Source organism: Coturnix japonica, chromosome W (assembly GCF_054131305.1).
Source record: "Coturnix japonica strain WE chromosome W, WE-NBRP24, whole genome shotgun sequence".
In the NCBI taxonomy this organism is placed as follows: domain Eukaryota; kingdom Metazoa; phylum Chordata; class Aves; order Galliformes; family Phasianidae; genus Coturnix; species Coturnix japonica.
The window spans coordinates 24595077-24609236 of NC_140701.1; the positions used below are offsets into that span (position 1 = coordinate 24595077).

General features: G+C 49.1%; 2 pseudogenes across 1 annotated transcript; both read right to left on the reverse strand.

Annotated features, from left to right (window-relative positions):
• Positions 1-1337: 1337 nt before the first annotated feature.
• Positions 1338-2033, reverse strand: LOC146754619 (protein MANBAL-like; annotated as a pseudogene).
• A 5043-nt stretch (positions 2034-7076) lies between these two features.
• On the reverse strand, positions 7077-11431 carry LOC146754620 (uncharacterized; annotated as a pseudogene). Its single transcript, XR_014938856.1, has one exon. The product of XR_014938856.1 is annotated as an uncharacterized LOC146754620 (transcript).
• Between the last annotated feature and the right edge of the window lie 2729 nt (positions 11432-14160).

The window sequence follows — 14160 nt, forward strand, 5'->3', positions numbered from 1 at the left end:
ATATTTCAGCCATGGGAAATAAAGTCTAGTTATCTGGTAAAGACACGAGGGAACAGCACCAGTCTCATTGGAGAAAGCGCACACACACAGATTGCCTATTTTCATTAAATGCATTTGAGTCTAAATATTGCTTTAGCATCTTGGGTTCTAGCAGTCAGAGCTTGCCAACTGGAAAAGGACACACAGAAAATGCCAGAGCAAGATCTGCTAGCTTCAAGCTCCCAACACAGAGCACCAGATAATAGAGGGGCAGACATGCATCTGACAGTATCCTTTAATCAAAGAGTCCTGTTCAATCATCTCTAAAGTCACTGGGCTATTATAGTTCACATCTGTGTGGTTTCCCAAGGAAAGTGAGTTGGCTGCCTTTCCAAAGGCTGTAATCAGTGCACGGGGAGCAGCGAGGCTCTGCAGAAACAGAGCAACAAGCAGCTATTACTCAGGTTTGTAGATTGGTGCTGCTGAGAAGTGAACACTGATGCCTTCTGCTGTTCGAACCAAGGTAGTCTCCAAAGCCTGAAGCCTCTAAAACAAAGAAGCTCATCTGTACCTGAACCTAAGCATCATTCCTAAGAAATGGAGAGTGTCTCTTTTGTTTATTGTCATGTGAATTAATCACATGCACAGGAAATCATGGGGACAGTGCATATACGGAGAAAATAAGAAATAGAGCATATAAACAACCTAAACACAAACAAGCTTGTCAGTTCTATCACATTAATAGGACAAATGAGGGCCAGAAACCCCACACCTAACAAAGAGGTCATCATTCTCAAAGAACAAGCACTAGATATACAGTATCTACAGAAGTACAGAAGAGAGACAAGCTCAAGGCGCAGGGACACCTTTCTTCCTCCCATGCCACTTTTGTTTCTCTCGGCCCTTGGAGAACAGGGGATGCTCACAGTCCATCGCCAGCAGTTCCAGATGGGCTGAAAGGCCACCAGTTGGGAACACCAACACGGAAACGTGGGACAAGCAGCTCCATTTCCAGGGAGGGACGTGAAGCCGACCACTTCATGGCTCTGTGATTGCCAGCCCTAGCCAGGCGCGTTTTGAGCTGCTAATGAAAGAGGCAGCACCACTATTCATATGTTTGTTTTGCTTTAATTTGCAACAAAGAGATGCTAAATGCATCCAAAATACATTTCAATATGAAATCAAATAATTGGGATACTGGTAATGACTAAAGTTTCCTTAGTTCCTCTTCGCAGTCCACAAAAGGGAAAGCACGGCCATGCCTGAAAACAAGACCACGCAGTGTGTGTCCTTTGGTGCACCTCAGAGGAAGCATTCCAGGCGATTCTGCTGTCCTTTGTGCCTTCCTGCTCAAGCCCTTATCGCTTCTTTTTGCTTTCTTTCTTGGCTTTCTTGCTCAGCTGAGCAGCACTTGCCTTGGGTTTCTTCACCGTCTCTCAAGTCTGAGACTCAAAACCCCCTAAGTCCTACAAGAAGCAATTGGGAAACAGTTAGGGAGCTTTCTAACAACTGGCTGACAGCTGCTTTGAGAGCTCAAGTCACCTGACCGAGCAGCTTTGGGGGCCATCACTGGAAATTGCCTTCCTGACCTCAGGGCACATTAGAAACTCCACCTTTGTCTAGTTCCCAAAAAACCCATGCAAACCAGAGCCTAAAGTCCTCTCTTGCAAGGCGGTCCATGCTGGGAGGGTGGACCCTCTGCCTGGCAGCTCACAGGGCTCAGCAGCAGCTGCAGGATAGGATGAGCTGGCACCTCAAGGCTGCTGGCGTGCAGAAGGAAGGACAGAACCAAGTGCGGCACTCTCAGCAGTGCCGGGGCACACTGCCATAGGCAACAGCTACAGACAGTTCCCTCCCAGCTGACTGCCTGAGCATTCCTATTAATCTCACACAGCGCTACTTACTGCCTTTGGGGACTTGGAAACTGGCAGGATGATGGCCAGCACACACAGGAGCTGGAAAAGGGCTCCAAACAAGAGTCCATAGCGCAGCACGTTCTCCATTAGGGTGGGCTCAGGGATCTCAGGTGATGAGAAATGCAGTTCAGCAGCCATAGAGCAGACAGCTGCTGCTCCACTGCTCTCACAGAGGCTGCCTGCTGTGAGGGGGGGAAAAATGGCATCGTTAGTGTCAGGCACTGCAATGGGGTTACTTCCTGCTAGCAAACATTTCCAGGCTGACTTAGAGAGTTGCTGGGATGATATCCAGGGCCTACTGACTCGCGAACAAAGAGGGACATCAAAGTTGCATTTCAGTTGCCTTTGTCCACCTGCCTAGGAAAAGACCCCTCAGCCTTCAGTACTGCTGCACTTGCAGGTGGGGGGAAGATAAGCAAGAGAGGACGGGTGGATGTCAAAGAAGGGAAGAGCTTAACAGACAAGAATAAACCTATCCCTGAGCTCCATTACACATGCGTGACCACTGCCTTATTAATATTAATACCAGTATTATTCACAGAATTAAAGTTTCCCATGTTCACGTACCTGGTTGTGGACGTGTTTGCTGTCTTGCTGCTGCTGTGCTCTACAACGCCAGCCACAGAAATAAAGCGTGAAGAAAGCTGATCTGTTGAAGACAGAGGAGTGAGCTGTGCTTAACCAACACTGCTTCAGAGCACGTTTACAGTAAGGCACACCTACCTTACAATGGCCACGCAGGAAGCTCCAGACACAGCTCCGGACTGTTTCCATGAAGCCCAATTGCATTTCACAGCCACTCACGCTCTGTAGCTCGACAATCTGCAACAGAAAAGTCACAAGATGCAAATCCCATCCCTCAGAGATGTCACAGACCTCCCCACTCATGGAGCAGTACTCATGTCATTGGGTGAGAAAGCAGACGTGTGCTTACCGAGTGAGCACTGTTTGCTGCCAGTTGCTGGTAGGACCCCACCTAACTCTAAGTAGGAACAGTAACCTACGCCTAACTCTAAAGCAGGAACAGAAACCTAGACCTAACAATAAAACATGAACAATAACCTATACCTAACTCTAAAACAGGAACAATCATCTGCTAACACTAAAACATGAACAATAACCTACTCCTAATTAAAAAACACTAACAATAACCTACTCCTAACAGTGCAACTAAACTTAACACTAAAATTGTAGTACAATGTGTAGAACAATAGAAATAGGGTTAAGATGGATCCAGGGGCCCTCAGAGGTCTCAAAGGAGGAGATGATGTTAAATGAAGCCACACGGCTAATGCTGGGGGCGAGGGCCACGCAGACGGTATGGAGCCCAGCGCCTGGACCAGCAATGGCGGAGCTGAGATGGTAAGGATGTGGGGCCTGGCACGGTGGTGTGGTGCCAGGCCAGCTGTGTCGTGGGCGGATCCACCTCCATGGGCTCATCATGAGGTGGATCCACCTCCATGGGTTCATCAGGAGGTTGATCCACCTCCATGGGCTCCACGGAGGGGGTCACACGGCTGGTCCAGGCGCGATGGGAACGGGCTCTCTTGCCTGTCTGCTGCCTGATGGTCATGGCGGGCCCCCTCCTCCTCCTCTTCGACCCTGCGGTCCCCGGCTCCATCTTCCCACCTAAATCCTGGGAATCCTCCAGCCTCGCTCTCTTGGTTCCCAACATGGCTGTCAACGGCCGGAGCTCTAAGAGGCGAGTGCGTTGCGTGGGGCAGCGGTGACCAAGGTGACCAAGGTGACATGGCCAGGGTTCTAACATGGCAGCCGCACTGCTGGCACTGCTGGCACTGGCATTCCACAGGGCATGAGGAGGGGGCTGGAGGACAGGGCACGGCACGGGAGCCAGAAGGAACTGCCTGTGCCCAGCGAGCAGCCCTTCTCTCCGGCCAGCAAGAGGGCACAGAGGAGCCGGCCCTGAGCAAAGGGCCCTCGGCCACCTTCATCCTCCCCCTTCTTTGACAAGGGAATCTCTTGGCGCTGCTATACGCAGCATGCAGCACCACGTTGATGGGGCTCCTGAGCTCAGCGCCAACAACAGCAGGCTCCAAAGGGTACCTGACTACGCCAGCCTGCTGGGACACACCAGCTCTGCTCTCCATGTTCAAATCCAGAGCCTCTCCTTGTAATACCTCCGACTCAGTTCGCATTCCAGTCACTCTGATTACATCCCACGTCCGCACACTGTGCTGAAACACACACGGGGCCACGCTGCCTCACCGACCCTCAGTGGGGACCCACAGCCGTACAGCACCATCAGCACAGCAGAACCGGACCATGCTCCTGATGCTGCCACTTGTCCAACCACCCTCTCGCTGCCCCCATTCTGCTCAGGCATCCGGTCCCAGCAACAAACACCAGCACAGAACTGAAGCCCCAACTCATCCCGCTCACTGACAGCCAGAGCAAGGACATGTTACACACCTTCATTCAGCTCCACGCACTCGCTGGCACCGCACGCATTGCCTCTGCGTGCCGCAGCACCGCCAGCTCCTCCCCCGACATCCCTCCATGCCCCGCACCGCGGCCCGACCCCGTTGGCAATGCACAGCCCACTCCTCCCAGCTCCGATCACCTTCCTGGCGCCGCCACGCCGCCATGGCCCGGAACTGCTCCAGCCAGCACGAAGCGCTTCCTGCCCCTCCATCCCTTGCTCCTCCTTTCCCTTCACTTTCCATCCACACTCAGGATGCAGATCTCAATGGAGGTGGCTGCAGAAGATCATCTGTGCAGGCAATCAATGGCTCGTGCTGCGCTTCACTGCCTTGTGCTCTTCACTGACTGCTCTGCTGTGCCCTTTCCTAACCCTGCAGGATCAGGATGGCCTGGCTGGCTTTACTGCAGAACCTCATCATCTGAGTCTGAAGCCTTGGGGGAAAAGCTCAGCAGCTGCCAAGGGAAGATTTCATGCCGTGTCCTGCACACAGCCCAGCCCTCCCTGCTCTGCGCTCCTGGCATCCCCTGCAGCCCCTGTGCTGTGACCAACACGATTTGGGCTCAGGCCCAACACCCTCCCTGATGCCGGCCCTCCCCCATGCCCATGTGCTGCACCCACAGCGGCTGCCCCAGCTCCACAGCCCCTCAGCCCCCTGCAGGCAGCACAGCCCCGGGCACCGGGCTTGGCCCCAGCCCTGAAGTGCTGCTGCACAGGCTGAGCCCAGACCCACACCTGAGATGCAATGACCACTCATTAATCTTTGGTTTCCCTCCTTCACATCCAGGTCCTTTGCTGCACACAGCTCAACAATCCTCTCTTTCACCTCCAGCAGTGCTGCTTGCTGCCATGCAGGCAGCAGGAGGCAGTGCCTTGTGGCTCATTTTACCGAGTCCACTGTGCAGGCTGGTGGAAGGAGGAAGACGCCAAGGTGCCAATTGAAAATGGCCACCAGACACTCCTGGCATCCAGCCTCTCTGACTTGCGGAATCAAACTCTATAATCCAGAGATGGGTTATAAAGCAGGTATGTTTTATTCCAGCGCTGGGTGCAAGGGGGATAGCTCCTCCAAACTTGCACACCAACTTGTAAAACCGTGATACAGATATAGGTACACCTCATGCATAGTCAATGATTTCCCGTAATTCTAACATGCATCCCTTAATTCTAATACACATTCTTTATCATGCAGACCCCCTCTTGTTATCGCCCATCTTGTCAGGGAGATGCAACTCCTCTTCTGATATTTACAACCTCTAATCCCTTCCTTCCTGCTCTCCCAGACCCACTGTCTCCATTCCTTGTTATTCTAACTAAATCATTTCTGTAAACTACCTTTACCTATCCCCCTCTTATCCCCCCTTTATTCTGAATTCCAGCAGAGCATCTGTTTTCTGCTTCCCTGTTCATCTCCACGTTGGGATCTGGCTCAGCAACGTGCTCTCGCAGCACCCTGGCACTAAACACGCGGTGCTGCCCATCATGCGCTTGAAGCCATTGGAGCTGAAGCAGCGCAGCACGGCTCAGGGCCCTCCCGGCTCACGGCTCAGCTCTGGGCCTGAGGTGCGTTCACCTGCAGCCCTCCCGCTGCCCTCTCCTCCTCCATACTGCAGCTGGGCTTCCCAGGGCAAACAGCAACACACGGTGCATCAGAAGGCTGAAAGAGCCAGCCGGGAAGACAGACAAGCTCAAGGAGCTGAGCGTAAGGACACCCTTCTTCCTCCCGCGCTGCTTCCTCTCCCTTGGTTTCTTCTCAGCCCTCTCAGAGCAAGGGGATGCTCACAGTCTGTCGCTAGCAGTTCCAGGTGGGCTGAAAGGCCACAGGTACGGAACACCAACAGGGAAACGGGGAAAAGCAACTGCATTTCCAGGGAGGGACCTGAAGCCGACCGCTTCATCACCCTGCAATGGCCAGCCCAAGCCAGGCACGTTTTGAGCAGCTACTGAAAGAGGCAGCACCAGTTTTAGAAAGTTTGGTTCGCTTTTATTTGAAACGAAGAGATGCAAAATGCAACTAAAATACATTTCAACACAAAATTAAGTAGGTAGGATACTAACAATGACTAAAGACATGCTATAAGGTCAGCTAGTAATCAATACGTTGAAAGAGGCATCGAGCTGAAGCACCCTGAAGGAACGCAGCGTCTCCAGCTCTTGACATACATCAAGTCCTGCACGGGTGAAGCCCTCTTTGCTTCTAATGCAGCACAAGCCCTTCCCTTCCAGCTTCCTTCTTTCCTCTCCATTGTCCACGAAACGGAAAGCACGGCCGTACCTGAAATCTTGACCATACTGACTGTTGCCTTTGGTGCCACCTCCGAGGAAGCGTTGCAGGTTGTTCTGCTGTCCCTCGTGGATTCTTGCTCAAGCCCTCATCGTTGCTTTCTGCTTTCCTTCTCGGCTTTCTTCCTCAGCTGAGCAGCGCTTGCCTCGGCTTTCTTCACTCTCTCCCAAGTCTCAGTCCCCAAACTCTCTGAGTCCTACAAGAATCAATTAGGAAACACTCAGGAAACCTTCTCAGCTAACAACTGGCTGATGGCTTGCTTTGGGAGCTCAAGTCATCTTCCTGGGCATGTTGGGCTGCCAGAACTGGGAACCGCCTTCCTGACAGTCGGGCACACAAGAAACTCCACATCTGTCTCATTCCCCAAATCCCATGCTGTCTCGCTCCAATTTACAGGAGGGAGGCAAGGTTCTTTTGTGTATATACCCGGCGTGAGATTAAGAAGCAACGGTTCAAATGTTGGTCCAACCAGTTTATTAAAGACCTAGGTGTTTTTTTTTTAGGGAGATGGGGAAGGGAAGGTAGGCGATAGGGAAAGTAGGAAATATAAGCAAGGAGTCTTTGCAGATAGCAAAAGAGATATAGTCACCACCGTGGGTCCAGCGAGGTACACAATAGGTCCGTTGATCTCAGGAACTCGTCTGATCACCGCGGGGGATGGGAGACAGCCAGGGAGCTTCGCAGCAAGCCGGTCCCGGGGGTTCTTCCGACAAAGTTTTCCCCTCAGGGAATTCTCCGTCAAAGGTGTCTTTGGGAGTTTGTCTCCAAAGTCCCCAGTTTAGCGAGGGCCTTTTATCCCCCATTTCGGTGGGAATTTCTCCTTTTTCTTACAGCTCAGCATTTTCTTGGGGAAGTACCGAACTTCCGAACAAACAGGCAAACACTTCTCAAAAGATGATTTACAACCAGCTTTTGTGACATTCCTGGCCACAGATGAGCCAGCAAGGAAGGAAGAGGGGGTCTCTGTTGCTGGACACAAGCGTTATCGCCTTCCGCAGTGGTCCGCTCCTTCGAGCAGCACCCCTGAGAAAGACTGCTCTTCCCATTTCTGCTTATCTTTGCGGTCGTAAGCAGAAACACTACGGCACAACAACACCCACCATTCACCCTCCTAGATAGTTAGCAGTCGCCAGTCAGAGTCTTATCATCAGAAAGGCCTCACGAAGCAAGCTTTGAGACAATAAAAGAAAACCAGTTCTGTCTTTCACACCACCCCGTGGCTCAAAGGTTGCTTGAAATTGATGCGCAAATGACCATTCACGGTGGTGAGGAAAGGAAAAAAAAAAAAGTAAGCATAAGGGAAAAGAGGGATGGGTGATATGGGGGAATTAAATGTTAACATAATCATCATCATTCAATCAAAACCTTGATTGATAACACATTAAACATAAAGTTACTTGTAAGGTCATAATTATTTTCCATCAATATATATTCACTCATAACAAACCACTATATTAGATCTCTTTAAAATAGAAATTAACAACCTTAATACCATATAACTTTCCTTTAGCAATCCATACTTATATATACCATAAACATTTAACAATCACAAAGACAGTGACAATAACTAATAGTATCAAACAAACAAGTAAAACAAATAAATAGGGGTATTTGTGTCAGCTGCTGTGCACTTGAGCATTTCCAAAGCAGTTCAATTGCTGAGAGATATAAATACTAGTTTGGCAAGTTAAAATACTGTTATAGTCTATCGAACTTTTCACAGGACGGTGTGTGTGTAGGATACCCCACACTATAAACCATAATAGGGATAATCCCAGAAATATACACATCTCTTATCAAAACTTAGACATTTTCCAACAACCATGTTTTGTATGGAACTCCTGGACTTATGTGACACTGCAAAACATCAGTGCAAAGTTTTTATGATAGATTTCATTTGTGACCACATCTAACAGATATTAGATGGGTTCCTTGGCTCATTTCCCAATTTGTTAGGAATTTGGAAACACTATGGAGGAGTTACATGCAAATCATAATCAGTTTGACAAAAAAAAGGGGTAAAAGAAGGGATCAGAAGGAATGGTTATCACTGTGCAGAAAGTACCAGAAATCCAGAATGACCTGGAAAAACTCTGAACCAAACTGTGAAGTTTTAAGAGATCCAAGGACTGATATCAATCACAACCCACAACAACAAACAAAAGCATAATACTATTGCAACCAAAATATGTAATAAGAGAGGTAAATTCAGAATTCTAGCACAATCACATCTTCAACTTTTCTGTCACAAAACACAAATGGTTAAAGTCAGTTATCAGTCATTCTGTTCAGTGAAGGTCCCACGGGGATCTTCTGTAAAATAAAACAAAACAACAACTTGCCCTTTTGGGGCTTTGTTAATACAATTAAAAAAAAATGAGAGAACAATCCATCGAGGAGTATATTTTACATTCTTTTTTCGGGGTGTCCTTAGCCTTCTAAGGATATTTGTTAAGGGATTTCATTAAGGTTAGGGAAACGCCTCATTAGCTGAGTCAGTCCACACAAGCTGGCCAGAGAGATAAGTGTTTCCCTAGCTTATCAGCAACTGGATCGTGACTCACAGGGGCAATTGGCAGGAGTGGGGAGGCCTTGGGACAGAAGGTGTTAAATCGAGGATCTCCTTTTGTTGTGAGCTTTCTAATAAACATCCACCCTTCACTGCCTTCCCCCCCCCCACCTCCCTCTCATCTGGGGGAGGGGGTGAAAGCATCAGCTTTCCTTGAGCTTTTGTTCTGGCCACCAGTTAATTAATTTCTCTAACCTGATTGTGGGTAATCCATTCATCAAATCTCGTGGAACACCCTTTTGCCAGCCCAGTGTCCAGAGACGATTACGTTTATGATCAATATTTCGCCTACCTGTTCTTACTGGCAATGAGACCCTTCCAGTTCCACAGAGTTTTGGGCTAGGTGGCCTGGGAGCAAGGATGGTTGCTGCAAGCCTTACTTCCTCTGGCTCAGATATACTGGAAGAAGCCACAGGCCCATATTTCCTTTCATAATTAATCAACTCTTGGGCAACCTCCCCCCATGTCCATACTTTATATCCCGACTGCAAATGGCCTGAGGTGCCAGTTCCTTCTAATGCTGCTTGGGTTCTTTCTCCCTGAGGCACAGCTTGTATCTTTCCTTCTAGCTGTATGCCTATAGGTTTCAGTGATTCTGGAAGCCCCCTGATTAAAGGAGTCATCCGTTCAGGATCAACAGGCATCATCATAGGTGATTCATGATGTGGCTGCAGCTTTCTATCATACATCATTTGCAGACAAGCAGCTTTTTGAACACTTTCAACCAATTGATCAGCTGTCCCATTAATAGCAAGAGGGTCTCCCCTTTCTAAAGGGTTAAGACCACCTGCCCAATAGGCAGCCCTCTGTGTTAGGGACCAAGGAGCACGGTTGTTACCAGTAGTTAAAAATACTCCAGGCCCCCAATAACCTTCAGCTTCCTTTTCAGTTAACAGTATTTGGTCTCCACCAGTTAAGCTGACTCTCCATACATACTCTGTCTCTGATTCCTTTGGAGAGCGGCTGAACTCTTTTCTCAGCTTTGCTAATTCAGTGGCAGAGAAGGAATTTCTTTAACATTCATTTGAGGGTCCAAATCCTCACTGTTATCAAAGGTATATTCGGTTTTTATCAACGGGCGCAAGTGGGTTGGTGAGTCCTCTAACTTGTTAAGCCCTTCCTTTATTCCTTGTAGTTCCTTCTGAGGAAAAGTTTTTTCTTGAGGCAAATTATGGACAGCAGTATTGCTAGTATTCTTATATGTTAATAGTTCCTTAAAAGCCATTTGCAACAAAACTGTATTATGTTGCTCTCTTTGTAATTGTTCTTCAAGGTTCACTATTTGATTCTGCAGAGTTTTTACCAATTCTTGCATTACTTTAACTGATTCTTGTAATGCTTGTATGGTTTGGGTTTCTGCCGAATGCTTTTCATCTCGGAACTCCACGGCAGCTTTTAAAGCAGCACCGAGTACCGCACAAATAAACGATTTTCCTTTCCCGGCTCGAGTATGAGCCTCATATTGTAAAACACGAATGCGGTCGGAAACACTCTGCAAGTTATACCAGTTTTGTCGTGCCCAATCCACCCCTGATAAAGAGGGCCGAGCACCATGCTTTTCTAAAAGGTCAAATAGCACATTTTCACTTTTCATAGTGGCAACAATTTCACTCATTTCTCAATACCCTAAAAGATACACACTAAGGGAAGAGAAGGTACGCTTAACTCCTTACCCCTCCCAAGGGAGACACGCACCTATCAAACAAATGCAAATGCTACAATCATTCCTCCTTTTCACAACAGACCAAGAAGCCCAATCAACACTTACAAAGAAAGTGTAAACATCTAAATCGCTCCTGGCTACCCTGTCAGGCCAGAAAAACTTCAAGCTTAAAGCCACACAAGTTACAAAACACTTCTAGGTTTCTCAGAAAGGAATAAACTTCTTGGAGAAGCACAAACGTCAAAAAATTACTTCCTCACCTCCCCAAGAGGCGCACACACAAAATTTTCAAATTCCAAAATACGTTACAAGTTACTTAAACCACAAAAATGCGAAATAGTCTTCCCGAGGAGGCACACACGTATAAAACAAGAGCAAATAGTCAAAATTAATTCATACGTCCCCGAGAGGTAAACACATAAGCAGTAAAGTTTCAGAATATGGAGCGGTCTTCCTGGAGAGGTGCTCACATCTAAGTTACCAAAATTGTCGCTCCTTGCAACTCCAGGAGGTACATACAGAAAAATTTTGGAGTTTTTGGAAGGACAACACTCTCACGGCGGGCATCCTGCCAACTACGCCAATGAAAAATGTCTCGCTCCAATTTACAGGAGGGAGGCAAGGTTCTTTTGTGTATATACCCGGCGTGAGATTAAGAAGCAACGGTTCAAATGTTGGTCCAACCAGTTTATTAAAGACCTAGGTGTTTTTTTTTTAGGGAGATGGGGAAGGGAAGGTAGGCGATAGGGAAAGTAGGAAATATAAGCAAGGAGTCTTTGCAGATAGCAAAAGAGATATAGTCACCACCGTGGGTCCAGCAAGGTACACAATAGGTTCGTTGATCTCAGGAACTCGTCTGATCACCGCGGGGGATGGGAGACAGCCAGGGAGCTTCGCAGCAAGCCGGTCCCGGGGGTTCTTCCGACAAAGTTTTCCCCTCAGGGAATTCTCCGTCAAAGGTGTCTTTGGGAGTTTGTCTCCAAAGTCCCCAGTTTAGCGAGGGCCTTTTATCCCTCATTTCGGTGGGAATTTCTCCTTTTTCTTACAGCTCAGCATTTTCTTGGGGAAGTACCGAACTTCCGAACAAACAGGCAAACACTTCTCAAAAGATGATTTACAACCAGCTTTTGTGACATTCCTGGCCACAGATGAGCCAGCAAGGAAGGAAGAGGGGGTCTCTGTTGCTGGACACAAGCGTTATCGCCTTCCGCAGTGGTCCGCTCCTTCGAGCAGCACCCCTGAGAAAGACTGCTCTTCCCATTTCTGCTTATCTTTGCGGTCGTAAGCAGAAACACTACGGCACAACAACACCCACCATTCACCCTCCTAGATAGTTAGCAGTCGCCAGTCAGAGTCTTATCATCAGAAAGGCCTCACGAAGCAAGCTTTGAGACAATAAAAGAAAACCAGTTCTGTCTTTCACACATGCAAACCAGAATCTAAAACCCTTTCCTACAAAGCGGTCCCTGCATGGGCAGGTTGACCCTCTGCCTGGCAGCTCATAGGGCGCAGAAGCAGCTGCAGGATAAGACGAGCTGGCACCTCCAGGCTGCTGGCAACAGCTACAGATGGTTCCCTCCCAGCCGGTTGCCCGTGCCTTTCTCTCAGCCCGTGAGAGCACCACTTACTGCCTTTGGGGACTTGGAAACTGGCAGCATGATGGCCAGCACAGAGAAGCTGCAAAACGGCTCCGTAAAAGAGTCTGTGGCGCAGCATGTCCTTCATTAGCGTGGGCTCAGGGATCTCAGATGGCCAGAAATGCCGTTCAGCAGCCATAGCGCAGACAGCCTGCTGCTCTACTGCTCTTATGGAGGCAACTTGCTGCGAGAGGGAAAAAAGAGGCACTATTTCTCTCATGCACACTGCCGGCACAGGCTGACTTAGAGAGCTGTTCTGAAGATATCCTTGGGCTACTGACCCAAGAACTAGGAAGGACACGAAACTCACATCTGCATTGTCTGTAACCGCCTGCAAGGAAGAGTCCTCACACTCAAGCACTGCCCCACTTGCAGCTGAGGGGAGGAGGAGCTGGAAAGGACAGGTGGACAGAAAAGAAGAGAAAAGCTGAAGAGGCGAGAATCAACTTCTCTCCGAGGCAGATCACACCTTCATGGCCACTCTTTTAGGAATGCTCACCATTCCTAATCCTAGCGTTAGGAAGATGAAAATTCACCACCTACCTTTTCACGCTCCTCGGGTACGTACTGAGGGCCGTGCCGTGGCTGTGCTGCACATCACCAGCGATGAAAGAAAGCACAAGATCTGTTGCAGACAGTGCCAGGAGCTGTGCTTGAACTACGCTTATGGTAAGGCACGCCTACCTTGCAGTGGCCACACTTTGGGAGCTCTGGGACACAGCCACGTGTTGCTCTCCTGAGTCCCAGCTCCATTTCTCAGCCACTCACACTCTGCTCCTCCATGTTCTGCAAAGGAAAAGTCCCAAGAGGGAAATTCAGTTCATCGCAGATGTCATCAAACCTCCGCTCTCAGGGCAGTCGCACTCATTGCTTGGAGTGAGCAACCAGCTGTGTGCTTACCCAAAGAGCAGCGGTTACTTTTACTTCAGTGTAGCAGCCAATGCCTGACTCTACAGTACGAACACTAACCTATGCCTAACTCTAAAATAACAAAAGGAACATATACCTAACTCTAAAATAACAACAGGAACCTATACCTAACTCTAAAGAACAAACAGGAACCTATGCCTAACGCTAAAACTAAACTGAACACTAACACTAACCTAACGCTACCATCAACAACAAAGAACAGAACAAGCACCTAACTCCAACAGGGAGAAGAAAGAACAGGGGGCCCACAGAACAGGAAGAGCAACAAGATGGAAGAGAAGATGATGTTAAATAATGCCACCCAGCAAACGCTGGGGGCAGGGGCCGCGCAGCAGGAAAGGAGCCGAGTGCCTGGACCAGGGATGGTGAAGCTGTGACCATGCCAAAGCGGGGCCTGGCACGGTGGTGTGGTGCCAGGCCAGCTATGCCGTGGGTGGATCCACCTCCATTGGCTAATCTGGAGGGGGATCCACCTCCATCGGTTCCTCTGGAGGGGGATCCACCTCCATCGGCTCCTCATGGGTGGTGGTCACAGGGCTGGTCCAGGCACGATGGAAGCGGGCTCCTTTCCCCTTCTTCCACTTGATGGTAATGGCGGGCCCCCTCCTCCTCTTCGGTTCTGGGGCCCCCAGCTCCTTCTTCCCACTTAAAACCTCACTACGATCCTCTCTCCCTCGCTTTGTGCTGGACATGGCTGCTACCTGCCCAGAACTCTCAGAGGTGAGTGAGCCGGGTGGGGCAG